The sequence below is a fragment of the Rhipicephalus microplus genome, chromosome X (assembly GCF_043290135.1).
Source record: "Rhipicephalus microplus isolate Deutch F79 chromosome X, USDA_Rmic, whole genome shotgun sequence".
Classification (NCBI taxonomy): Eukaryota; Metazoa; Arthropoda; class Arachnida; order Ixodida; family Ixodidae; genus Rhipicephalus; species Rhipicephalus microplus.
The window spans coordinates 162,955,384-162,981,294 of record NC_134710.1 but is presented as its reverse complement, the minus strand read 5'-3'; the positions used below and the strand labels follow the sequence as shown (position 1 = coordinate 162,981,294).

The window sequence follows — 25,911 nt, the reverse complement described above, 5'->3', positions numbered from 1 at the left end:
AGAACAAAAAATGTTACGCGACTCGACGAGGATGGGATTCGAACCAACGCGGGCAGAGCCCAATAGATTAGCAGTCCATCGCCTTAACCTGTCGGCCACATCATCCGCCTTACAGGCTACCCGTGCAGCTTACACATTAGTGTCGAAGACTGATTACTGGGAGAACAAAAAAAAGTTACGCGACTCGACGAGGATGGGATTTGAGCCCACGCGGGCACAGCCCAGGGATTTAGCAGTCCATCGCTTTAACCTCTCGGCCACCTCGTCCGCCATGCAGGCCATACGTGCAGCTTCCACACTAGTGTCGAAGACCGATCACTGGGAGAACAAAAACAAAGTTACGCGACTCGACGAGGATGGGATTCGAACCCACGCAGGCAGAGCTCAATGGATTAGCAGTCCATCGCCTTAACCTCTCGGCCAACTCGTCCGTCTTGCAGGCCATCCATGCAGCTTACACACTATTGTCGAAGACCGATCACTGGGAGAACAAAAATGTTACGCGACTCAACGAGGATGGCATTCGAACCCACGCGGGCAGAGCCCAATGGATTAGCAGTCCATCGCCTTCACCTGTCGGCCACCTCGTCCGCCTTGCAGCCCATCCGTGCAGCTTACACACTAGTGTCGAAGACCGATCACTGGGAGAACAAAAAAAAAGTTACGCGACTCGACGAGGATGGGATTCCAACCCACGCGGGCAGAGCCCAATGGATTAGCAGTCCATCGCTTTAACTTGTTGGCCACCTCGTCCTCCTTGCAGGCCATTCCTGCAGCCTACACACTAGGTTCGTAGACAGATCACTGGGAGAACAAAAAAAAGTTACGCGACTCAACGAGGATGGGATTCGAACCCACGCGGGTAGAGCCCAATGAATTAGCAGTCCATCGTCTTAACCTATCAGCCACGTCGTCCGCCTTGCAGGCCATCCCTGCAGCTTACACACTAGTGTCGTAGACCGATGACTGGGAGAACAAAACAAAGTTACGCGACTCGACGAGGATGGGATTTGAACCCACGCGAGCACAGCCCTGGGATTTAGCAGTCCATCCCCTTAACCTCTCGGCCACCTCGTCCGCCATGCAGGCCATTCGTGCAGCTTACACACTAGTGTCGTAGACAGATCACTGTGAGAACAAAAAAAAGTTTCGTGACTCGACGAGGTTGGGATTTGAACCCACGCGGCAGAGCCCGATGAATTAGCAGTCCATCGCCTTAACCTCTCGGCTACCTCGTCCGCCTTGCAGGCCATCCGTGCAGCTTACACGCTAGTGTCGAAGACTGATTACTGGGAGAACAAAAAAAAGTTACGGGACTCGATGAGGATGGAATTCGAACCCACGCGAGCCGAGCCCAATAAATCAGCAGTCAATCCTTAACCTCTCGGCCACCTTGTCCGCCTTGCAGGCCATTCGTGCAGCTTTCACACTAGTGTCGAAGACCGATCACTGGGAGAAAAAAAAAGTTACTCGACTCGACGCGGATGGGATTCGAACACACGCGAGCAGAGATAAATGAATTAGCGGTCCATCGCCTTAACCTCTCGGCCATCTCGTCCGCCTAGCTGGCCATTCGTGCAGCTTACACACTAGTGTCGTAGACCAATCACTGGGAGAAGAAAAAATACACTTACGCGACTCGACGAGGATGGGATTCGAACCCACGCGGGCAGAGCCCAATGGATTAGCAGTCCATCGCCTTAACTTCTCGGCCCCCTCGTCCGCTTTGCAGGCCATACATGCAGCTTACACACTAGTGTCGAAGACCGATCACTGGGAGAAAAAAAAGTTACTCGACTCGACGAGGATGGGATTCGAACCCACGCGGGCAGAGCTCAATGAACTAGTAGTCTATCGCCTTAACCTCTCGGCCACCTTGTTCGCCTAGCACTCCATTCGTGCAGCTTACACACTACTGTCGAAGACCAATCATTGGGAGAAGAAAAAAAAGTTACATGACTCGACGAGGATGGGATTCGAACCCACGCGGGCAGAGCCCAATGAATTAGCAGTCCATCGCCTTATCCTCTCGGCCACCTCGTCCGCCTTGCAAGCCATTCGTGCAGCTTACACACTAATGTCGAAAACCGATCAGTGGGAGAAAAAAAAAGTTACGCGACTCGACGAGGATGGGATTTGAACCCACGCGGGCAGAGCCCAATGGATCAGCAGTCCATCGCCTTCACCTCTCGGCCACCTCATCGGCCTTGCAGGCCATCTGTGCAGCTTACACACTAGTGTCGTAGACCGATCACTGGGAGAAGAAAAAAAGAGTTAAGCGACTCGACGAGGATGGGATTTGAACCCACGCGGGCAGAGCCCAATGGATTAGCAGTCCATCGCCTCATTTTTTGGCTCCCTCGTCCGCCTTGCAGGCCATCTGTGCAGCTTACACACTAGTGTCGTAGACCGATGACTCGGAGAACAAAAAAAAGTTACGCGACTCAACGAGGATGGGATTCGAACCCACGCGGGTAGAGCCCAATGAATTAGCAGTCCATTGTCTTAACCAATCAGCCACGTCGTCCGCCTTGCAGGCCATCCCTGCAGCTTACACACTAGTGTCGTAGACCGATGACTGGGAGAACAAAAAAAAAAGTTTCGCGACTCGACGAGGATGGGATTCAAACCCACGCGGGAGAGCCCAATGAAGTAGCAGTCCATCGCCTTAACCTCTCGGCCACCTCGTCCACCTTGCAGGCCATTCGTGCAGCTTGCACACTAGTGTTGTAGACAGATCACTGGGAGAACAAAAAAAAGTTACGCGACTCGACGAGGATAGGATTCGAACCCACGCGGGCAGAGCCCAATAAATTTGCAATCTCCCTAACCTCTCGGCCACTCCGTCTGCCTTGCATGCCATTCGTGCAGCTTACACAATAGTGTCGTAGACAGATCACTGGGAAAACAAAAAAAAGTTACGCGACTCGACGAGGATGGGATTCGAACCCACGCGGGCAAAGCCCAATGGATTAGCAGTCCATCGCCTTAACCTCTCGGCCACCTCGTCCGCTTTGCAGGCCATTCGTGCAGCTTATACACTAGTGTCGAAAACCGTGCACTGGGAGAACAAAAAAAAGTTACGTGACTCGACGAGGATGGGATTCGAACCGACGCGGGGCGAGCCCAATAAATTACCAGTCAATTTCCTTAACCTCTCGGCCACCTCGTCCGCCCTGCAGGCCATTCGTGCAGCTTACACACTAGTGTCGTAGACAGATCACTGGGAGAACAAAAAAAAAGTTTCGTGACTCGACGAGGTTGGGATTCGAACCCATGCGGGCAGAGCCCCATGAATAAGCAGTCCATCGCCTTAACCTCTCTGCCACCTCGTCCGCTTTGCAGGCCATCCGTGCAGCTTACACACTAGTGTCGTAGACCGATCACTGGGACAACAAAAAAAAGTTACTCGACTCGACGTTGATAAGATTCGAACCCACGCGGGCAGAGCCCAATGGATTAGCAGTCCATCGCCTCAGCCTCTCGGCCACCTCTTTTTTTTCTTTATTTCCGGTAAATTTCACAAACGGGTTGCTAAGATAAATGTATTACAATTCACAACAAACAATACAAAAACTTAAAAATAACCAAGCCCGTCAAGCATAACTATAACACATCACGTCCTAAAATTCCTTCATTGTCAGCAGGTCTTCTACCCTTTCTACTCATAAAGATACACATTTGTATTTTCTTACTAGCTCAAGAAATCTTGAGATGCTTTTTTTAAAATACTCTCTTGCTGGTCTTCTGTCTGGGTCACAATGAAATCCAGCCATTCTAGAGTGCCATAGACTGTGCAAGGCAGTCATCATGATAAAATCGAAAAGTGATCCATCCTCATTCTCTATTGCCAAATACCTGATCCCATGAGGGTCTAACGGGAACTCTTTTTTGATTGTCCTTTGTAATACGTCCCAAAAATAAACTCCTTCCCAACAGTGCAGAAAAACATGGTCAATAGTTTCCGGTTTCTTACAGATTAGACAGTGAGATCCCCAAGGCATATAAAACCCACGCTCCTCTAGGAAGGTTCTTACAGGAAGTGTTCCAGTGTGTAATTCGAAAAAGAACGTTTTTGCACTTGGAGCTGCTGGCATTTTTTTAACTCGTTTAAGTACATTCTGAACCTTGCGAGCTGTATATAGCGCTCTGTACAGTGGGATGGGGAGCATCGTGTCACATAAATCTTTGTACAGTTTTTTCTTTCCAACAGACCACAGGTAGTCAGTTGAAAAACGAACACACAAAAACCGCACGCTGGTCACAACTTCCTTCTTGTATCCTTTCACAGCCCCAGTGGTAACATGGGTGCTCACAACAAACTCGGGCAATAGTCTACTTAGTCTTGTTTGACACACGGTTAGTAGGAAAGGATCTCTTGTCTCACGAAAATGAAAAGCCTATTTACTAACTGCTTGATAAACAGATGTCCTAGCCCAAGGCCTCCACGCTTCACCCGTCTAAACAAATTCGTGCGACTGCACCTTGCCCAGTTAGACCCCCACACAAATATTGCAAACACCCGATGTAATTTTTGCACATTGACTCGGGAAAAGTACAGCACTTACTTTACATACCACAGCTTAGACACAAAAAAACCAGTTGCATGCAGTAGCCCTAGCAAATATGGACAAATAAGTTGCATTCCACCTATTCGCTTTCTCTTTAATTTCTTTCGTTTGCTGTATCCAATATTCATCAGTACTTTTGTATGACTCGAGCGGTACTCCCAAATATTTAACTGGTGTTCTGGTCTATTTAATCACTGCAAAAAATTCTGGTGTTGAAGGCCAATATTCATGCCAGAAGCCGAGGCATTTACCCCAGTTTGTGAGGCTTCCTGTAACTTCAGCGAAAGATTTAGAAACTCTGATTGATTCTTCAATACCTTCATAGGAAGTGCTACAAATCGCAACATCATCAGCGTATGCGAGTAGTTTGACCTCTGCAGATTTTACTCTAAACCCATTAATGATGTCATTCTGCAATATCGACCGACATAAAGTTTCAATATAGATGCAAAACAACAGTGGACTAACAGGGCAACCCTGACGCACTGAACGCTCAATTCTAATGGGGGGGCCCAAGGTCTTGTTGATAATTAGTCTCGTACTACCATTCCGATATGCCATGGCTACTCCGTCAATAATTATCTTACCATTATTATAGTGTTTCAATATTGCAAACAAAAGAGCATGGGCAACGCAATCAAACGCTTTCTCCAAATCTAGCTGGAGTATGGCCACACGAGCTTGACTGGTGTCAACACATTCGAGCACGGATCGCAATTTATGAATGTTTGTAGCTATGGGCCGACCTTTGATTCCACACGTTTGGTGTGGACCGACGATATCTGTTATTACTGACTGAAGTCTAGCCGCCAAAATTTTCATTAATATTTTGTAGTCTACGTTTGTCAGTGCGATTGGCCTGTACGCTGTGACGTGCCTGAGCTTTTCAACCTCGTCTGTTTTCGGAATCAGAACGGTACGCGATTCACCAAAGGATAGTGGTGATTTCTTTTCCTGATATGCCTCATTAAAAACGCCCGCAAGTATTGAAGACAATTCACTTTTAAAACATTTGTACCACTTGGCACAAAGACTATTTGGTCCTGGAGATTTCGCGGGATTTAACTTATCAATCGCCCGTTCAACTTCAGATGCAGATATAGATAATTCCAAAGCATTTTTCACTTCCTCACTCACTTGCGGCATGCGTCCTAAATATTCTTCTTTAAATCTTTCCAGGTTTACCTGTCTACACGCAAAAAGGTTTTCAAAATTACTAGAAAATACGGATAAAATGCTGTCCGTATCGGTTACTTCGTGATCATCCTTCTCTATTGTTTCAATACGATTCCGTCGAGCGTTCGTTTTCTCCACCCCCAACGCTCTTTTGGTTGGCGTCTCTCCGGCCGCTAAAGCTTCAGCCCTAGCACGGACGAGTGCACCGCGGTAGCGTTCCTCGTCCAACAGATCAAGTTTCTGCTTAATATTGCGTATGTCAATTTTATACTCTCCCGGTTGTTTGCACTCCAAGTATGTTAGTCTTTCCAAAGTCTTTCGAGTTCTTTTTCTTTCTTTTTCCTTTTGTAACTCAATGCGCAAGAACAATCAATAGCTTTTATTTTTATTCGCTGCTTGAACTCTTCCCATTGTTCTGCAAGTTTAACTTCATCATTAATTTTTATTTCATTGATACAGTTCATTACCTGGTCTAAGAAATATTCGTCAGTGAACAAAGTGGAATTCATCTTCCACAGCTCCCATGAGAAAGTTCCACCTTTTGTTTTCTCTCCCATATCACATTTAACTAAACAAAGATCACAGAAGTGTATTGGGTAGACAGCATATGTCTTACAGTGGGCTATTAATTCAAGCGACACGTAAATGCGATCAAGGCGCGCATTGCTATTCTCCTGAAAATGTGGGAAACGCACATCCCACGTTAACTCCATACAGCTGGCAACGTCTTCTAACTCGAATTCAGCAACTACGCCTGCTAGCGTCCTACTACTTTTATCGTAAATTTCGCGTCCGTTTGCTCGATCTCGCCCGTTGAGGACGCAGTTAAAATCATCAAGTAATACATATTTCCTTTCCAAAGTGAAGTGCTGCTTTAGGCTTGAAAAAAAAGTGATCGCTCTTCGCAAATGGTTGGTGCATAAATACACACTATACGCCACTGACATTCATTGAATACAAAATTACAGGAAACCAATCTACCAAACGGGAAAGAGAAGGTATCTTGCACTACCAGACCCAGTAACTTCCTAATGAACAAAACACAGCCTGCAGAAGTGCCTATTGCTTGAGTTACAATTGCGTAGTAACGCGCCGTAAACCTCAGCACCATGCCCCGGGTCTCCTCCTCAACGTCTACTTTTGTTTCTTGTACAGCTAGTATATCGAGATCATGATCCACGAGCAGCCTGTAGACTTGACTCTGTTTCCGCTTGGCGGCAACACCTAGAACATTTAACGTTGCCACTTTAAGTTTCGGTGCAAAAGCCATGTCTACACAATGAAGAAGATAGCCCGGGGCATGATGCTTACCTTCAGCGTCTAGCATAGACGCTAGACATCTTCGGAGCCTCCAGGTGGACCCGTGCCACTGAAGGACAAAGGTGGCCAGTGTTTGTCCAATATCGGGTTGGAACGCAGCCTTGTACTGCGGCGTCTGAACGAAGTCGCCTTCGCAGGTGGCCCCTCTTCATGCTTTTCACTGGACACCTCACGCCGTCCTGCAGATTGCTCGCGGGGTCTTTTGCTTGCCACCCCACCACTGATACTCTCGCACGACACTGGAAGTTTGGTTAATTCCACCGGCTCAGGCTCCTTCGATGGGGTGCTTGTGAAGCCTTTTATTGGTTTGTCCGGCTGGCTCTTGAGTAACCTCCCCTGATTCTATGTCTGCTTGGACTGTTGGTTCATCACCACCAGCCGGTGTGGCAGTACCTGTTGAAGCTTCTGGGTTCACCACGTCGCCTGCGCCTTTCGCCGCGTCTTCAGCCTTGGTCACTTCCATCACCAACTCTTCTGTGTCTTCATCTTCAGCTGATCCTATAGCCGATGCGTACGTGCGCATGCACGCGTCTTCGCTGTGGCCAAACCGCCGACAACGTGAGCATCGGGGTACCTTACACTATCTTCTAACATGGCCGGTACCTTGGCAGCGCAGGCACTGAATTGGCCGACCAGGTGCAACCACAAGTGCCAGTTCACCAGCCACCCTGATTTGATGCGGGAGATCTTCAACCTTCACACCACTCTTGAGCTTAAAAAGCACAGTTTGTGTGGTTGACCTCTTGTCGCTGACTCCTTGAACATGCCAATTCTCCCTGGTGACTTGTACGACCTTCCCATAAGTCGCCAACGCCGTTCGCACGTCTTCATCGTTGACGCCATACAGCAGCCAATGAAGACGCAGCCGCACCTGCTGATCCTGGGGGTCTACGATGATGCAGCGTCGACCCTTGACTTTCAGCTCCTTCACGCCCAGCAAGCGTCTCGTAGCGTCCGCGTTGTTCATGGTGACTGCCCAGACATGATTAATCTGGTAGGCTCCCAGTGCCAACACCTCCGGCAGTAGTCCTGTAGGTCCGAGCGCGTCTCGGAAATCTTCTACTCGATACGGTCTGCCACGCACATCACCGTGTAAAAACACAGTGTTTTGCGCGACGCGTACCTTGGGCAGTGGTCGCGAAATAATCTCGTATCCTGCGTCTTGGTCTTCGGTCATCCTGTTACCGCGGCTAGTATGTGCCGCAAACGCTGCTCCTATGGAGCACATGATTCTTGCGTCCGACGCGCGTGAGAGCCGACGAAAAAATGACCTCTCGGCCACCTCGTCCGCCTTGCAGGTCATTCGTGCAGCTTACACACTAGTGTCGTAGACAGATCACTGGGAGAAGAAAAAAAGTTACGCGACTCGACGAGGATGAAATTCGAACCCACGCGGGCAGAGCCAGATAGATTAGCAGTCCATCGTCTTAACCTCTCGGCCACCTCATCCGCCTTGCCCCCCATCCGTGCAGCTTACACACTAGTGTCGTAGACCGATCACTGGGAGAACAAAAAAAAATTACGCGACTCGACGAGAATGGAATTCGAACCCACGCGGGCAGAGCCCAATGGATTAGCAGTCCATCACCTTAACCTCTCGGCCACCTTGTTCGCCTTGCAGGCCATCCGTGCAGCTTACACACTAGTGTCGAAGACCGATCACTGGGAGAAGAAAAAAAAGTTACGCGACTCGACGAGGATGGGATTCGAAACCACGCGGGCAGAGCCCAATGGATTAGCAGTCCATCGCCTTAACTTCTCGGCCACCTCGTCCACCTTGCAGGCCATCCGTGCAGCTTACAGACTAGTGTCGAAGACCGATCACTGGGAGAGCAAAAAAAGTTACGCGACTCGACGAGGATGGGATCCGAACCCACGCGGGCAGAGCCAGATAGATTAGCAGTCCATCGTCTTAACCTCTCGGCCACCTCATCCGCCTTGCACCCCATCCGTGCAGCTTACACACTAGTGTCGTAGACCGATCACTGGGAGAACAAAAAAAAAATTACGCGACTCGACGAGAATGGAATTCGAACCCACGCGGGCAGAGCCCAATGGATTAGCAGTCCATCACCTTAACCTCTCGGCCACCTTGTCCGCCTTGCAGGCCATCCGTGCAGCTTACACACTAGTGTCGAAGACCGATCACTGGGAGAAGAAAAAAAAGTTACGCGACTCGACGAGGATGGGATTCGAAACCACGCGGGCAGAGCCCAATGAATTAATAGTCCATCGCCTTAACCTCTCGGCCACCTCGTCAGCCTTGCAGGCAATTTGTGCAGCTTACACACTAGTGTCGTAGACAGATCACTGGGAGAACAAAAAAAAGTTACGCGACTCGACGAGGATGGGATTTGAACCCACGCGGGCAGTGCCCAATGGATTAGCAGTCCATCGCCTTAACCTCTCGGCCACCTTGTCCGCCTTGCAAGCCATTCGTGCAGCTTACACACTAGTGCCGTAGACAGATCACTGGTAGAACAAAAAAAAGTTACACGACTCGACGAGGATGGGATTCGAACCCACGCGGGCAGAGCCCAATGAATTAGCAGTCCATCGCCTTAACCTCTCGGACACCTCGTCCGCCTTGCAGGCCATTCGTGCAGCTTACACACTAGTGTCGAAGACCGATTGCTGGGAGAACAAAAAAAAGGTACGCGACTCGACGAGGATGGGATTCGAACCCACGCGTGCAGAGCCCATTGGATTAGCAGTCCATCGCCTTGACCTCTCGGCCACCTCTTTTTTTTATTTATTGCCTGCTTCGAAAACAGTACAAATCAATATAAGAATACCGTGCAGTGTCACGTGTAGAAGTGCTGTCACATCTTCCAGCACATGGGGGCTAAAAAGGCAGACGCTTTATGCCCACCAACTTATCTAAACATGGCATGCACTCTGGCTTATCTTGTGCCTCGTATGCAGTCATCAAATACTGTACACTTTGTATAAAGTACTCTCCAGCAGGCCAGAGATTCGCGTCTGCGTTTCGCACTGCCATCCGTGTTCGCCACACACTGTGAAGAACCAATACCATGATCACATCGTTGGGCACACCACCTACGTTTATGACGGGCAGAAAACGGATGCCATACTGTGTAACTAGGAGGTATTTTTTCAGGGTCCTTTGACGAGGAGGTCCCAGAGGAAGACTGCAACAGTACAGTCTAGAAAGATGTCGTCAACTGTCTCAAGTTTTCTGCAGATAATTCAATCAACTGAGGGGACGAATATTTCTATTTCTCGGAGCCACGGATTGAGAGGGAGTGTGCCGCTGTGATGTTTGAAAAAGAATGTCTTCATTGATGGTCTAATTGGCATCTTCTTCACTCTCTTCAAGACGTCATCCCCGGGCCCATTAGGGTGCAATGTTCTATACAGAGGCTCGGGCAACAAGGTTTCTACAATGTCCTGATACAGTATTTTTCGCGAAACCCCAGAGAGATTCTCCATCAAAAATTGCACTCTCAATACTTCCAAAGCAGCAATTACTTCTTTTATGTACCCCTTATGTTTTTTTTGTTACAGCATTGACTGTGGTTACAATAAAATCAGGCAAAAAAGTGGAACAGCCGCACATGTATCAACGGTCTCAAAAAACGATCATCTTGATCTCGTAAAAAAAACCTAGATACTATCTGCCTCAGGAACAAGTGTACAAGACCAAGCCCCCAACTTTTCACAGAACGGAACAGATTTGTTCGGCTTGTCCTTTCCCACGTAGACGCCTAGATAAACACTGCGATCACTCTGTGTAGCTTTTGTACAGCAACACGCGACATGAATAGCCCTTGTAAAACATACCACACTCGTCAAATAAGAAATCTGTTGCTCACTGTTGACCTCATAAACATTGAGAAATCGCGCCCACCCCACTTTTTTGTCTTGTCTCTTAGTTGCTCTGTCTCTTCTTTCCAATATTCTGTTTTGTCCCTGTAGTGTTGGAGAGGTACCCCTGAGTACTTGTCAGGTATAACCTTCCATGTAATTCTTTCAAATATTGATGGTGTGCTTTGCCAGTTTCCATGCCATATTCCAAGACATTTACTCCAGTTGACTCTACTGCCAGTGCAATCACAGAACTTCGCATCATTGAGTGCTTCTCTGATACTCTCCCGATCTTGGCAGAACACAGCAATATCGTCAGCGTAACGAAGTATTTTGACCTCTGCAGACATCAAATGAAACCCCCGCACCTGATAATTCTGTAGAACTTGCTGGCATAGAAGTTCTAAATAGATAGCAAAAAGCAGTGCCGATGCAGGGCATCCTTGTTTTACGTTCGATAAGACTTGTATATTGTCACTAAGCTGTTTGTTTATTACAATTCTTGTAGTGCATCCCGTGTACGACATTCGGATCCCTTCCAACACCACAGACCCTATGTTGACATAGTCAAGAATGCGGAAAAGTACATCATGGTTCACGTGGTCAAATGCCTTCGTGAGATCGATTTGTAGCATAGCTACTTTACAGTCAAACTTATCGCAGCGTTCTAACATATTTCTTGCACTATATATGTTCGTCATAATTGTTCTGCCTTTTATGCCACAGGTCTGATGTGGTACGACTATTTCTGTAATCACTGTTTGGATTCGCCTGGCCAAAACACCCATGAATATTTTGTAGTCAACATTCGCGAGGGTTATGGGTCTGTAGGATGTGACGGACAGCTGTTTCCTGGGATCTTCAGTTTTTGGGATTGACATGATGTGTGTTCTCCGAAAAGATATTGGTAACTCTTTCCTTTCGTATGCCTCATCTAACACATTCCACAAAGCTTCTGCTACAAGATTTTTAAATTTCTTATAGAATGCAACACCTAAGCCATCTGGACCGGTTGTTTTACAGTTTTTCATTTTTTTGATCATGATTTCGATTTCTCTGACAAAGATGGGTTCTTCTAATCTCGCTTTTACGTCATCCTCAAGCTTAGGCATAAGTGACAAGAAACGCCGACTATACGTACTCGTGTCCGCTCTGACGCCCCCCAACAGCTCTTGTAAATATTACAGAAACGCGTGCTCAATCTCGGCTCTATCCGTGGTGACTTCATTTTTGTGTTCCATCGCCCTTATTTCGTTTCTTGTCGCGTAGCTCTTTTCATCTGTGACCGCACGTTTTTTGGGAACCTCGCCACACCATAGTCTTCCTGCGCGTGCGCGTACCACCAGTCCTCTGTACCTTTCCATATCTATGGCTTCTAATTCTTGTTTCACTCTTATTTCTTTACTGCGCACTCCTGGTTGCGCACATTCTAGACATAACAAAACATCTAGCTCGCACTGCAGTTGTCTTTCTTTTTTCAGATTAGTGCGTTTTATTGAAACTGACCTTCCAATTGCTTCTATTTTTACTTTTTCCTTGAAGCACACCCATGTGTAAATTGAAATACTTGCGTTAGCTTTCACCACTTCTTTTAATTTCTTTTCAGCGTTTTCTACAAACTTCTCATCCTCAAGTAGCTTGTCATTTAACTTCCACAGTCCCCAATTGAATTTGGGCTTTTCTTTCTTATTAATGGTGAACATTACTAGACTATGGTCCCTAAATGAAACATTCTTCACTGCGTAGCCCTGCCACATAGGAAGCAGGGGCGTAGACACGTATGCTCTGTCAAGCCTAGCTTGACTGTTGAGCTGGTAATGCGTATAGTGGGTACCCTGCGCCAGTACATATCCCACGTCTTCCAAGTTTCGCTCACGCGCCATTGAATCCAATACCAAGGCACTACAGTCACACACAGGAGTTTTACATGCCCTGTCTTTGGCATTACACACACAGTTGAAATCGCCTAGAAATAAAACTACCTTCTCGCATGATAGATACGTATCAAGACTTTCAAAGAATACTTTTCTATCTTGTTGTCTGTTTGCCACATATACGCACACAACGCGCCAACTAATGCCGGAAAGAAGAAAATCACATGCAATAATCGCCCTTCATTATCACTGTGTACACTTTTTTCGACTATGCCAATTGTGTTCTTTATAAAGAGAAGACATCCGCCTGAAGTACCTACAGAATGACTCACACATATATTGTATCTGGAGCGGAAGTTCAAAAATATGGTGTTCATCTTCTCTTTAGATTCAATTTCCTGCACAGCGGCGATATCAACGTCATTTTCAAGAAACAAACGACGTAACTGATACTGTCGCCTCTTCGAGCGTAAACCTCTAAAGTTAAAAGTTGCGACGCGTAAGGCTGATTCTATATTGTAAGCCATGTTTTGGGGGGAGTACAAAACACAGTGTTTACTTTAGGTGAACGTTTCTAAAAAAACGGCTTTAGTTTTACTGCAAATTTTGCGGCAATCGGTCCAGCTTTTACAGAGGCATGGTGTGCGAACTCCACTCACTTACGGGTTACTTTCCATCCGGAAAAAAGCACAAAAAACTCAAGTCCCTGGAAGCTTTTGCGAAGGCTGCTTGGCCTCCTCTCATGGATTAGTCTGGAAGTTAAGCCATGGCTTCAACGTTGGTCACCTCATTCCTGTGGTTTTTGCTGGTGGTTCTTCTCGACCAACGTCTTCGGAGGTAGACAAGTCTTCACCAACAATGTCTCTTGGTCGCTTTCTAGCTAGTCCACTGCCTGCGCCGTCGCTGACTTCCATGTCGTCTTGCAGTGTGTCTGCGTCGCTGGGAGCCTTCACAGTCGGCAGGTGCTGTTCTGGCTTGTCTGTTGTTTTCGGTTTCTCTGGCTCTAGTTCGAATGCCTTGCTCTCAACATTTTCATTGTCCATCTTACTATGCCTGCTCAGTTTCACGAATACTGGGGTCACCTGTTCTTTCCTCGCAGTCGCTCTTGCTGCCTCTACAGCTTCATGCTCGTCCATTAACAGCTTTGCGAGGTCGTGTCCACTGGCGTGTCCGGTGACACTGGCATAAGACAACGTGCAGTCGTTCTCCTCGTGGCCAAATCTTCGGCAGGCACGACAGCGTGGCACACGGCAATCTCGCCGTATGTGCCCCTTTGCTCGACAGCGTAAGCACACTGGCACTCTGCCCGGAACAACCACCAAAGCTTGCTCACCGCTTACATTCACTTGGTGAGGCAGGTCATCAATTTTGACGCCCACTTTCAACCGAAGTGTCACAATACGGGTAGTGGAGCCTTTCTCACTGATGCTGTTTACACGCCACCGCTCTCTGCTGACATCAACCACTTGGCTGTACGGCTCGAAAGCGCATCGCACATCCTCATCGAGAACATTGTGTAGTAGCCAGTGCACTTTCATACGCACATCCTGGTTTGCCGGATCAATGACAAGACAGCGACAATTTTTTACCTTGATATCGCCTTGCGAAAGAATCGTCTTGACAGTGTCCTCTTGAACGTCACCGCCCACACGTGGCTCATCCTATACCCCCCAAAGCAACCACTTCGGGCAGCAGTCGCAGGCTGGCAAAAGTGTCACGGAAATCTTCCACTCGACAAGGTCGGGCTTGTACGTCTGCGTGCAAAAAAACCGTATTTAAAACAATACGTCCTGTAGGAAGGGTTGGCAACACAACTTCATAATTCTTGCCATCTTCAAAAGACTTGTTTGCGCGGCCCAAACAGGCTGCTGATGCCGCTCCACTGGAGCTTGCCATCACACGTCCGTTCGCTTCGGCGTCCGGAAGTGGAATGCCCCTCTCGGCCACCTCGTCTGTCTTGCAAGCCATTCGTGCAGCTTACACACTAGTGTCGTAGACTGATCACTGGGAGAACAAAAAAGAAGTTACGCGACTCGACGAGGATGGGACTCGAACCCACGTGGGCATAGCCCAATGGATTAGCAGTCCATCGCCTTAACCTCTCGGCCACCTGGTCCGCCTTGCCGGCATTCATGCAGCTTAAACACTAGTGTCGTAGACCGATCACTGGTCGAACAAAAAAACAGTTACGCGACTCGACGACGATGGGATTTGAACCCACGCGGGCAGAGTTCAATGGATTAGCAGTCCACCGCCTTGACCTCTGGGCCACCTTGTGCGCCTTGCGGGCCATTCGTGCAGCTTACACGCTAGTGTCGTAGACCGATCACTGGGACAACGAAAAAACCTACGCGACTCGACGAGGATGGGATTCAAACCCACGCGGGCAGAACCCAATGGATTAACATTCTATCGCCTTGACCTCTCGGCCACCTCGTCCGTCTTGCAAGCCATTCGTGCAGCTTACACACTAGTGTCGTAGACCGATCAGTGGGAGAACAAAAAAAGTTTCGCGACTCGACGAGGATGGGATTTGAACCCACGCAGGTAGAGCCCAATGGATTAGCAGTCCATCGCCTTAACCTCTTGGTCACTTCGTCTTTTTTTTCCTTATTGCCTGTCTTTGGCTCACGTAAACAATACACATATTGACAGATAATTACACAACACAATCGAAAACATTGTGAAAACCGTAGCTCAAATGTTGTGACCACGCATCTGTTAAAATATTTTTATCCTCGATAGTAATTCGACACGCGGCAACCACTCTGAGTTTAATTGCTGCAACTTTTGTTCATCCACAAAACTTCTTATATATTCTTTGAAGTACTGGGTGGGCGCTCGTGCATCTACATCAAAGTGCATGGCTGCCATCCTGGATTTCCATATGTTATGAAGAGCCATAAGCATTATCATATCATATGGGGTACCGCGGTCACTTTGTATTTGCAAATAGCGAATGCCATGTGCATCAAGGGGGAAGTCTTTTTTAATCGTGCGCTGAAGCACGTCCCAAAGAAAGACAGCATCCTGTCTTTTTTTGGAATACATACAGAAATACAAAAAATACATGCTCAATTGTCTCCTCCTTTCTGCATAATATGCAACTCGTGCCCCAAGGAACGTAAAACCCCTTTGCAGCCATCCAGGTTTTGACGGTCAGCGTACCGGTATGTAATTTAAAAAAGAAATTCTTAGCACCTGGCGGTATTTTCATCGCCTTGACGCACTTTAGTACAGTGTGGCCATGGCATACATTGTAAAGGGACCGATACAAAGGCACTGGTGAAAACACATCACTTAGGTCCTTGTAAACGTTTCACGTCGGACTTGACTCAAGTATTCAAGTGAAAACCACACTGACAGAAATTTACAAGAAAGCACAACTTCGCGGAGAAAGCCATAAACGCCACCGGGTACGCTGCAGGTTTAGACAACCATTTTAGGGAAGTGTTGCCCCAGGCGAAGTTGACAGACAGTGCGAAGGAATGGGTTGTTGACGTCTCTAAGGAAACAAAATCGATTGACTACCTGTCTGAAAAACAAATGCGACAAGCCCAGTCCTCCATTTCGCACTTGAAGAAATAAATTGGTCCGACTCATCTTTGCCAAGGCGACTCCCACGCGAAGACAGCGAACACATGGTGAAATTTTTGGATGTTTACCCTTGAACAATGTAAGACTTGTAAGGTATACCAAATTTTACTCACTAAGAATATGTTGCAAATTGTGGCTTTAGAAAACAGACCAATTCCAGCCATTCCACTTGTTCACTCTTTCCCGCAGGTTATCCACTTGGTTCCTCCAGTACGAATCGCTGTCTTTGAAGCATTCGAGGGGGCACCCAAGTATTTCACCGGTGTCGTAACAAACCTCATGCTGGCAAAACTGCCTGGGGTTTCTGCCCAGTCACCGTGCCAAAAGCCAAGGCATTTTCCCCAGTTTACAGCGCTGCCACTTGCAGCACAGAAGTTAGTAACACGTTTGACAGCATCTGCTATGCTGTCGAGTCCGCGCAAAAAATGGCAATATCGTCCGCATAAGCCAACAGCCAGACTTCAACCTCAAGCAGCTTAAACCCACGGACACAGTCATTCTCTATGACACTCAAACAAAAGGATTCTATGTACAAACAAAACAATAGTGGTGAGAGAGGACAACCCTGACGGACCGAACGCTTGACTGGGATGCGCTTCCCCACCACCTTGTTAACGATCAGCCGCGTTGAGCAGTCTCGGTACGCCATGGCAACCCCCTCTTTGATTATTTTTCCTAAATTCACATAATCTAGGATGCACAGCAGAATTTCATGAGGCACCATGTGGAAAGCCTTCTCGAGGTCGATTTGCAGCATTGCCACTCGCGCACCAATAGCGTCGCAACATTCGAGGATGCTCCATGCTGCGTGTTTATTAGTGAGGATAGTTCAACCTTTAATGCCGAACGTCTGATACGGCCCCACTAGCTCCGTAATGACTGTTTGCAATCTTTTAGCTGGGATTTTCATGAATATCTTGTAATCTCCATTAGTGAGGCAGATTGGGCGGTAAGAAGTTACTCTGCGCAGTGCAACGGGGTCTTCCGATTTTGGTATAAGAACAGTGTGAGAGGATGAAAGGACGGGGGTAATATTTTCAGCTCGAATGCCTCATTATAAACGTCAGCTAAGACTGGTGTTATTTCTAACTTGAAACACTTATAAAAGGCGGAAGGCAGACCATCAGGGCCAGGCGATTTCCCCGGATGCATTCTTTCAATAGCACTGTTAACTTCCTCTTCCGAAATGGGTTCCTCCAATATTTCGTTTGTATTATTGTCAAGCTTTGCCATCAGCGTTAAAAACTCTTTTTTAAAGCGATCGACATCAACTGAGCTGGCGGCGAATAAACCATTGAAGTGCTCAAAGAAAGCACGCTCGATAACATCTGTGACATCGCTGACTTCACTCTCGTGTTCAATTTCTGTTATCTGATTACGTCGCGCATGCCACTTTTCTGAGCCCAACGCCCTTTTTGACGGTGCTTCTGCCATTATCAGGCACTCGGCTCTTGCCCGAACCATAGCACCGCGGTATCTTTTGATATGGAACCGTTCAATTTTACATTTCAATGCGCGAATATCTTCAATAAACATGCCGGGCATCCTACATTCTTCGAGGAGCAATTTTTCCAGGTTTCTGAGCATGTGCTTTTCTTCTGCTCCTTTTTCTCTGCTTATAGCGCTCGAGCGCTCCAAAGCCTTCAATTTAACGACCTGCTTGAAGTTCTCCCATTTTTCTCTAAACGTCTTTTTTTTCGAACTTTCATTTCTTCAACTTCCGTCATTACTTCCGCCATACATTTTTCATCACTCAGCAGATTCGAATTCAATTTCCATAGTGGCCACTCGAAGGCCCTTTTTGTTTCTTTCGTGCTAGCTACTACAAAGCTAACCAAGCAGTGGTCACTAAATGAAACGGCGTTAACACGGTATGCCTTGCAAAGCGGTACCAATTCAACACTCACGTACGCCCTATCTATTCGGACGTGGCTGGTTGCCTGAAAGTGGGTGTACTGCATAGTCCTGCCACCACCGAGACATTCAGCCACATCCTTCAAACCATGTTCTCTTACTGTATCGCTTAAGACAGCGGTACTTGCATCCCTGTAATGTCGTTCGCTAGTTTTGTCTTTGACTTAAAGGACGCAGTTGAAATCGCCAATAATGATAAGGAGCCCATTACATTGGGCATACTGCTTTAGTTCGAAAAATATGCGTCGTTCGTCGGTGACTGTCAGTGCGTACAAACATATTACGCGCCATTCCAAACATGAAAACAAAAGATCACAAACAATGAGCCGACTAGACAAACATGACGTTAAGGCTTCTATTTTTGGCGCCCAGACTCTCTCTAACGAACAACACGCAGCCAGAAGAAGTCCCTATGGCATAGCTAACTATAGCCAAATACCACGGCAAGAATTGGCGCACCATGCCCCCAGTTTCATCGTCTCCATGAACTTTAGTCTCTTGGACTGCCAGGATGTCAAGGTCAAGGTCACTTACTAGTCGATAAAGCTGACATTGTTTTCTCCGTGAGGTCAGGCCACGCACATTTAAAGTGGCCTCACGGATTGAATGTTCTATTTGCACCATTGTAAGGCTGCGAAAAACCCAGGGGCATGGCGCTTGCCTTACAACTGCAATTCCTTCCTGAACGCCTTGTCCCAGTACAGTCCTTAAGGTGGCGAAGGCGGCGTTTCCGCCGTCTTGCGCTCCGTCAAAATGTTTGGCCATGGCCGAAGGAGAGGCCGCCGAGCGGGAGTCGTTTTGGCGGGTGGTTCATCCGGCGTGGCAGCAGTGGTGCCCTTCTATTTTTTCTCTGCGTCACGGGGACGCTTACCCGTCACAGTGCCACTGTCGCTTTCAATCCCACTCATCGGTTCCGCCTCGGAGGGGGTCTCGTCTGCTAAGCCAAGAAACGTGTCGCCGGTGCGGCTTGCATCCACCTTTTCACTGCTTTCTCCTACGCCTTCGTATGGAAGCCCGGCGTTGGGCTTACCTAGTGCTTCACACACGCCCTCTTCTTGACAGCATGACGACCCATCTTCCACAGCAGAGTCTGGGTTAACTCCTGCTGTTTCTTCCGAGTCTTCTTCGTCCATGAGGTGCTCCAGTGCGTCACTTTCCTGCGCTGGTCCGGTCACGCTCGCATATGTCTTCGCGCAGTCGTCGTCTTCGTGGCCGAAGCGGCGACAACGACTGCAGCGGGGTACTCGGCAGTCGCGACGTATGTGACCGGTACTCTTGCACCGTAGGCACAACGGTGCACGGCCCGGAACGACAACGAGAGTCAACTCTCCGGCAATCTTGAGCTGGTGCGGAATGTGATCCACCTTGACGTCGGAGTGCAGCTTTCGTCCCACAAACCGCGTCGTTGAGCCCTTTTCAGTGATGCCCGGTGCTCTCCACTTCTCCCGCTTCACTTCGAATATTTTCCCATAAGGAGTGAAGGCAACACGCACGTCTTCATCGGTCACGCCGTGCAGCAACCAGTGAAGCTTCAAGCGAACATCGCGGTTATTTGGGTCAATAAGAACATGGGCGATCCTTTACCTTCACATCGATAGTGGAGAGCCACTTCCGAGCAGCCTCAACACTCGCCAGTGTCACAGCCCATAAGTGGTTCATTTGATACGCCCCCAACGCCAAAATGTCGGCGAGCGCACCAAGCTTGGCCAAAGTGGCCCGGTAATTTTCGACGTGGTAAGGCAGGGCTCTCGGATCACCATGCATGAAAACGGTATTCGCAGCGACAGTCCGGAAGGCAGATTGGGCAGAATCACCTGATAATCGTCGGCGCTAGGCGCAAAAACCCTGTTACCGCGGCCAGTTCGGGCCGCTGAAGCCGCTCCGTCCGAGCCAAACATTCCGCGACCGTATCGCTCGAAAGCCGGAAGTGGAATGTCGGCCACCTCGTCCACCTTGCAAGCCATTCGTGCAGCTTACACACTAGTGTCGTAGACCGATCGCTGGGAGAACAAAAAAAGTTACGCGACTCGACGAGGATGGGATTCGAACCCACGCGGGCAGATCCCAAAGGATTAGCAGTCCATCGCCTTAACCTCATGGCCACCTCGTCCTCCTTGCAGGCCATTCGTGCAGCTTACACACAAGTGTCGTAGACCGATCACTTGGAGAACAAAAAAAAGGCTGCGCGACTCGACGAGGATGGGATTCGAACCCAAGCGGACAGAGTCCAAAGGATTAGCAGTCCATCGCTTGACCTCATGGCCACCTCGTCCTCCTTGCAGGCCATTCGTGCAGCTTACACACAAGTGTCGTAGACCGGTCACTTGGAGAAGAAGAAGAAAAGCTATGCGACTCAACGAGGATGGGATTCGAACCCACGCGGGCAGAGCCCAATGGAATAGCAGTCCATCGCCTTGACCTCTCGGCCACCTTGCGCGCCTTGCAGGCCATTCGTGCAGCTTACACGCTAATGTCGTAGACCGATCACTGGGACAACAAAAAACCTACGCGACTCGACGAGGATGGAATTCAAACCCACGCGGGCAGAGCCTAATGGATTAGCAGTCCATCGCCTCAACCTCTCGGCCACCTCGTCCGCCTTGCAGGCCATTCGTGCAGCTTACACACTAGTGTCGTAGACCGATCACTGGGAGAATAAAAAGAAAAGTTACACGACTCAACGAGGATGGGATTTGAACCCACGCGGGCAGAGTCCAATGGATTAGCAGTCCATAGCCTTAACCACTCGGCCACCTCGTCTTTTTTTATTGCCTGCTTAGACGTACACATAGAAACACAAATACAGTCAGGGATCAAAAGTAATAATGCAAGGCACATACGACATAGATACATAAATGGGCATAGATAAAAGGAGCAACCAAACTTTGGCTGGCGTCTGATGACTAAAATCGTCTCATGTTCATGAGTGGCTCGATCCTCGATACCCATTCAGGTATCGGATCTAAAGATTTATGTGCTTCCAGGAACCTGCCCACTGATTCGCGGAAGTACTCGTGTGCCGATCTTGCATCTACATCTGATCTTGCATCTATATCGACATGTCGTGCGGCCATGCAGGCCTTCCATATGCAGTGCGAACCCAGTAGCATGACAGCGTCAAACGGGACACCTTCTTCATTGTCCACAGTTAGGAAACGAATTCCTTGTGGGTCTAAAGGGAGGTCTTTTTTTAGCGTTCTTTGTAATATATCCCAGAGGAACACGCCTTCCCAGCATTCTAAGAAGACGTGCTCAATGGTTTCAGGCTTTCTACATAAGAAACAGTGCACACCCCATGGTACATACATTTCTTTTTCCTGTAGCCATGTTTTTACCTCTACTGTCCCGGTGTGCAATCTGAAGAAAAAGGACATGGCTCCTGGAGCTACATACATATGTTTGACACGCTTCAGGACATCACTTCCAGAATTGGCACTATATATTGTGCGATACAAAGGCATGGGGAGTAGTATCTCCACAAGATCTTTGTATGGCTTCCTTCGTTTCACTCCCGCCAGATATTTGCATGAGAATCGAGCACGCAAGAACTTATAAGCCATCAAAACCCCTTTCAAAAAACCGAAAACCGAGCCTTCAATACATTCGGTGGATACCACAGAGTCCGGCACAAGTTTGCTAAGTCTGAGCTGTAATACAGTGCGCAAAAAATGGTCCTTCACATCCCTAAGGAAGCAGAACCGGTTCACTATTTGCCTCGGAAATAAGTGCGACAGGCCAAGACCTCCATCACGTACACGTCTGAACAAGTTGGTGCGGCTCGTCCTCTCCCAAACCTATCCCCAAACAAAAACAGCCCGAATTCTGTGGAGCTTTTGTATGTTAATGCGTAAGCAGTGTAAAACACTCAACACATACCACAGTTTGGTAATGAAAAACACACTACACACCATGGTACGTGCAAACATAGACAATTCCGAGCCTTTTGTCCTCTCAGTCTTTGCGCGCATTTCCGCAACTTGGTTCAGCCAGTATGGTTCACTGTCACGGCAAAACTCTAAAGGGGCGCCTAGGTATTTCGTGGGAGTGGACATTCATTGCATGTTGGCAAAGGTACTTGGTGTCATTGTCCAAGCTCCATGCCAGATTCCGAGGCTCTTGCCCCAGTTAACTGCACTGCCACTAGTAACACAATAACGCTTCACGATTTCCACAGTTTTCATGATACTGGCGTGGTCCCCATAAAACACCGCGATGTCGTCCGCATAAGCGAGTAGTTTTACCTCCGCTTGCTGCATTTTAAAGCCATTGATACAGTTAGCCCGTATTACGCTGAGGCACAAGACTCGATATATAAAGCGAAAAGTAACGGCGATAGTGGGCATCCCTGGCGCACCGACCGCTGCACTTCGATAAGCTCTCCTACTGACTTATTTATTATCAGTTTTGTCGTGCAACCCCTGTACGCCATTGCGACACCTTCCATAATAACAGGCGCTACGTTCACGTACTCCAGAATGGCAAATAGTATGTCGTGCGGTAACCGGTCAAACGTCTTTTCCAGATCCAACTGGAGAATTGCGACATTCTTGCACAATACGTCACAACACTCGAGTATGCTTCTCGCCATATGAATGTTCGTGAAAATGGTCCGTTCCTTGATACCGCACGTCTGGTGTGGTCCAACTATATCCTTCACCACTGTCTGCAGTCTTTTAGCCAACACTTTCATGAATATTTTATAGTCGACGTTCGCTAAGCTGATAGGGCGATATGCTGTTACCCGCTTTAATGTGTCGCGATCCTCTGTTTCCGGGATAAGAATTGTGTGCGTGGACAGGAATGAAAGTGGTAGTCATTTGCGCTCATATGCATCGTCTGAAATTGCAGCCAGTATAGAGGCTAACTCGGTAGTTGAACGCCTTGTAAAAATTGGCTCCTACCCCGTCGGGCCCGGGAGATTTCCCACGTTTCAAATCGTCTATCGCCACCGCAATCTCATCGGCCGTAATACGGCGCTCTAACATTTACTTTAAGCTATCATCAATCCTTGGCTCTAAAGGCATGACTTCCGTCTCAAAACCCTCCGCGTCCACCGGGCAACGCGCGAACAGCTTTCCGTAGAACGTTGTGAACACGTGTTCAATGCCACTCTGTTCATTTAAGATAATCCCGTCTTGTTCAACTTCGTAAACCTCGTTCCTGCAGGCCCACTTTCTTTCCTTTGCGAGGGCTCTTTTAGTTGGCGCCTCGCCTATTATCGTTGCTTCTACTCTAGCTCGCACCAACGCCCCCCGATAGCGTTCGATATCTGTCCGCTTAAGTTTTTGCTTCAGCGTGTAAATGTCGTCTTTGAACGTCCCAGGCGATAGGCTTTCTTCATATGTTAGCATTTGCAAGCTTTGCCGCAGGTTTTAGTCGTACTTATTCTTTTTGTGCTTTAAAGCGCTGGCTTCTTCAAGTGCCTTCAATTTAGCTGTTTGCTTAAATGTTTCCCATCTTTCACATATTGTTGTGTTTGGCTGGTTCTTTACCTCGTCGAGCAGGGCTAACACTTTCTCACAGAAAACACCATCCTCCAAAATTTTAGCATTAAGTTTCCGCAATTCCCTGGCAAACTTAATTCGGTTTTTCACTTTGTTATTAACGTCAAACATGACTAGACAGTGGTCACTAAATGACACCGACTGCACACGATATTCTTGCGCAAGTGCTATCAATTGAGCCGGAACGTACACTCTGTCCAGTCGGGCGTGGCTGGCTCCTTAGAAATGCGTGAAACGCACAATGCGGTCTTAATCTAAGCATTCTGCCACGTCCTCAAGCCCGTATTCATCAATTCTTTCGCGAAGCTCAGCCATGTTGGCGTCTCTATACGCTGTACCACTTGATTTATGACGCGCTGCTTGTACAGAATTGAAGCCCCCATCAGTACCAGGTTCCTTTCGACGTTGCAGTAATTTCTGACACTCTCGAAGAAATGTATTCGTTCGTCGAGAAAATTAGGAGCATAAAGGCATATCACTCGCCATTCAACTGAACCATAACGAAAATCACACAAAACCATGCGCCCCGCCAAGTCTGACCTCACACCCTTCACTTCAAGGCCCGGGTGTTGGCGCACAAAAAGAACGCACCCCACGGATCGTCCTATGGCGTGACTCACACACGCGTAGCACATTGACATGAAAGGTAGCACCATACTCTTGGTCTCATCATCACTTCCAATTTTGGTTTCTTGTATGGCAATGATGTATAAATTATGTTCGATCACCAGTCTATACAACTGTCGTTTTCTCCTCGCCGCAAGCCCTCGAACATTGATTGTAGCAAACCGCAAGGGTTTGTCTGGCAGTGCCATTGGAATAATTTATAATGGAGACCCAGAGTATAGGCTTATGCTCTTGTCGACACATGAACCGGGGCCCGAAACGTAGATCGGGGCTTCCACAGCTTACTGCTACATGACCGGTGGCGGTGGCGGCGGCATCGTCGTCGCTATCGGCCTCCGATGCTGGGGGATGTTCGGCCGTGGCCGCACTATCGGCCGACGTACAGGGGCTGCTTTTGCTGGAGGTTCACCGGGACACTTGGGTCAGTAGATTCACTCTCTCCCTCGGTGCCTTCGTGTGATCGCTTATTCGTCGTGGTGCACTCCTTGTAATTGTCCGTTGCCTCCACTGCTGACCACCTCGGTCACGTTGCTTTTGTCTTCCTGCGTCTGCAGTGCTTCCGAGGAATCATTTTTCACCAACATTGTATCTTCGGCTTTGAGGTTCGTCGAAATTATGTGAGCAATGTCGCCCAAGATTCGCTCAGCTGGCACACTGTCCGTCGTGGCACTTTGTCTCCGCTCTCGCTGCTGCCTCGGAATCTGCTTCATCAATTAGGAGCTCCGAAGTGTCGTCGCTTGACACGGGTCCTGCAACACTGGCGTATGTACGCGCGCATTCCGACTTGTGTCCAAAGCGACGACACAACGTGCAGCGTGGTACCTTACAGTCCATACGAATGTGTCCGGTGCACTGGCAACGAAGGCATAGCGGTGCCCTTCCCGGCACCACCACAAGAGCCAACTCACCAGCAATCCTTATGTGATGGGGCAAATGTTCTGGCTTGACTGCCGCCTTAAGTGTCATCGTCACATTTTAGGGGCGAAGCTCCTTAAGGCGTGGGCTGTGCGTCCCCTGTATGTAGCCACCTTTCGTTTAGTTCTTGCAGTGTCCACTAGATGGCGGTACCGTCTCCCGTATGTCGCCTCCTCTCGTTTAGTTCTTGCAGTATTCACTAGATGGCGGCACCGTCTCCTGCATGTACCCACCTCTCGTTTAGTTCTTTCAGTGCTCACTAGATGGCGGGACCTGTAGCTGATGATGAAAAGATGCAAGATGTTATAAACTAGACGGCGGTACTTGTAGTTGATGATGAAAGATGCGAGATGTTATAAAATAGGAATGATGTCACATATAGCACGTGTCATTGGTGGAAGGCAATCGTCCGATTTAGTGCGGCGACGTACGCTAGGGGGAGCATTGTAATAAAATCGAGTAGGCAAAATGTACGGAAGATTCATGGTTTACCAGGTTTTCCTCCAGAGCTTCGCCCACTCATCATCATTCACTTCGTGAATATGGCGGCACTTTTTGTGTCGTTGACGCCTTTTCAGCCACACC

The 25,911-nt window shown here is 48.2% G+C and overlaps 19 non-coding genes across 19 annotated transcripts; all 19 read right to left on the bottom strand.

The window, feature by feature from the left end:
* Positions 1 to 348: 348 nt before the first annotated feature.
* On the bottom strand, positions 349 to 430 carry TRNAS-GCU (transfer RNA serine (anticodon GCU)). The gene has a single exon. It is a non-coding gene; the product is annotated as a tRNA-Ser (tRNA).
* A 78-nt stretch (positions 431 to 508) lies between these two features.
* TRNAS-GCU (transfer RNA serine (anticodon GCU)) lies at positions 509 to 590 on the bottom strand. Its single transcript has one exon. It is a non-coding gene; the product is annotated as a tRNA-Ser (tRNA).
* Positions 591 to 1,157: 567 nt separating this feature from the next.
* Positions 1,158 to 1,238, bottom strand: TRNAS-GCU (transfer RNA serine (anticodon GCU)). The gene has a single exon. It is a non-coding gene; the product is annotated as a tRNA-Ser (tRNA).
* A 402-nt stretch (positions 1,239 to 1,640) lies between these two features.
* TRNAS-GCU (transfer RNA serine (anticodon GCU)) lies at positions 1,641 to 1,722 on the bottom strand. The gene has a single exon. It is a non-coding gene; the product is annotated as a tRNA-Ser (tRNA).
* A 239-nt stretch (positions 1,723 to 1,961) lies between these two features.
* TRNAS-GCU (transfer RNA serine (anticodon GCU)) lies at positions 1,962 to 2,043 on the bottom strand. The gene has a single exon. It is a non-coding gene; the product is annotated as a tRNA-Ser (tRNA).
* A 78-nt stretch (positions 2,044 to 2,121) lies between these two features.
* TRNAS-GCU (transfer RNA serine (anticodon GCU)) lies at positions 2,122 to 2,203 on the bottom strand. Its single transcript has one exon. It is a non-coding gene; the product is annotated as a tRNA-Ser (tRNA).
* Positions 2,204 to 2,609: 406 nt separating this feature from the next.
* TRNAS-GCU (transfer RNA serine (anticodon GCU)) lies at positions 2,610 to 2,690 on the bottom strand. Its single transcript has one exon. It is a non-coding gene; the product is annotated as a tRNA-Ser (tRNA).
* Positions 2,691 to 2,928: 238 nt separating this feature from the next.
* On the bottom strand, positions 2,929 to 3,010 carry TRNAS-GCU (transfer RNA serine (anticodon GCU)). Its single transcript has one exon. It is a non-coding gene; the product is annotated as a tRNA-Ser (tRNA).
* A 243-nt stretch (positions 3,011 to 3,253) lies between these two features.
* TRNAS-GCU (transfer RNA serine (anticodon GCU)) lies at positions 3,254 to 3,335 on the bottom strand. The gene has a single exon. It is a non-coding gene; the product is annotated as a tRNA-Ser (tRNA).
* A 5,261-nt stretch (positions 3,336 to 8,596) lies between these two features.
* TRNAS-GCU (transfer RNA serine (anticodon GCU)) lies at positions 8,597 to 8,682 on the bottom strand. The gene has a single exon. It is a non-coding gene; the product is annotated as a tRNA-Ser (tRNA).
* Positions 8,683 to 8,758: 76 nt separating this feature from the next.
* Positions 8,759 to 8,840, bottom strand: TRNAS-GCU (transfer RNA serine (anticodon GCU)). Its single transcript has one exon. It is a non-coding gene; the product is annotated as a tRNA-Ser (tRNA).
* A 242-nt stretch (positions 8,841 to 9,082) lies between these two features.
* Positions 9,083 to 9,164, bottom strand: TRNAS-GCU (transfer RNA serine (anticodon GCU)). The gene has a single exon. It is a non-coding gene; the product is annotated as a tRNA-Ser (tRNA).
* An 80-nt stretch (positions 9,165 to 9,244) lies between these two features.
* Positions 9,245 to 9,326, bottom strand: TRNAN-AUU (transfer RNA asparagine (anticodon AUU)). Its single transcript has one exon. It is a non-coding gene; the product is annotated as a tRNA-Asn (tRNA).
* An 80-nt stretch (positions 9,327 to 9,406) lies between these two features.
* On the bottom strand, positions 9,407 to 9,488 carry TRNAS-GCU (transfer RNA serine (anticodon GCU)). The gene has a single exon. It is a non-coding gene; the product is annotated as a tRNA-Ser (tRNA).
* Positions 9,489 to 9,568: 80 nt separating this feature from the next.
* Positions 9,569 to 9,650, bottom strand: TRNAS-GCU (transfer RNA serine (anticodon GCU)). Its single transcript has one exon. It is a non-coding gene; the product is annotated as a tRNA-Ser (tRNA).
* A 5,153-nt stretch (positions 9,651 to 14,803) lies between these two features.
* On the bottom strand, positions 14,804 to 14,885 carry TRNAS-GCU (transfer RNA serine (anticodon GCU)). The gene has a single exon. It is a non-coding gene; the product is annotated as a tRNA-Ser (tRNA).
* Positions 14,886 to 15,126: 241 nt separating this feature from the next.
* On the bottom strand, positions 15,127 to 15,208 carry TRNAN-GUU (transfer RNA asparagine (anticodon GUU)). Its single transcript has one exon. It is a non-coding gene; the product is annotated as a tRNA-Asn (tRNA).
* A 5,425-nt stretch (positions 15,209 to 20,633) lies between these two features.
* Positions 20,634 to 20,716, bottom strand: TRNAS-GCU (transfer RNA serine (anticodon GCU)). Its single transcript has one exon. It is a non-coding gene; the product is annotated as a tRNA-Ser (tRNA).
* A 242-nt stretch (positions 20,717 to 20,958) lies between these two features.
* TRNAS-GCU (transfer RNA serine (anticodon GCU)) lies at positions 20,959 to 21,040 on the bottom strand. Its single transcript has one exon. It is a non-coding gene; the product is annotated as a tRNA-Ser (tRNA).
* Between the last annotated feature and the right edge of the window lie 4,871 nt (positions 21,041 to 25,911).